Source organism: Eimeria mitis, genomic scaffold (genome assembly GCF_000499745.2).
Source record: "Eimeria mitis Houghton genomic scaffold, Emh_scaff1689, whole genome shotgun sequence".
NCBI lineage: Eukaryota > Apicomplexa > Conoidasida > Eucoccidiorida > Eimeriidae > Eimeria > Eimeria mitis.
This window is the reverse complement of record NW_013570005.1, coordinates 1,479-1,775: the sequence shown is the minus strand read 5'-3', so window position 1 is coordinate 1,775 and position 297 is coordinate 1,479. Positions and strand designations below refer to the sequence as shown.

The following is a 297-nucleotide window of genomic DNA, read 5'->3' as shown; positions in this document are numbered from 1 at the left end:
GATCGCATGCAGCACCACAGCCAGCTCTGCGGGAGACAGCGTGGGCCCCAGCTGAGCAGCAGAGACAGCAACACAACACAGCAGCAGAAGTAAATACCAATGAGGAGACATAAACACAAACGCGAAAGAGAGAAAAGATATAGGGAATGGAGAGAAGCGGGCAGGGGACCGGAGACAGGAGACAGCACACGGCGAGTAAAAGCAGAGAGCAGGAGACAGGCGGAGAAGGCGTAAAGCATGAAATACAAAGGGGAGATAGGAGACAGAGCCAACAGACGGATTATAGAATAAAAGAAA

General features: G+C 51.5%; 1 protein-coding gene across 1 annotated transcript in view; it reads right to left on the bottom strand.

Moving 5' to 3' along the window:
- EMH_0041840 (uncharacterized protein) overlaps positions 1-297 on the bottom strand; it is a gene marked incomplete at both ends in the record, with an annotated part of 5,920 nt that overhangs the window by 4,339 nt on the left and 1,284 nt on the right. The gene's annotated exons all lie outside the window — the stretch shown is intronic.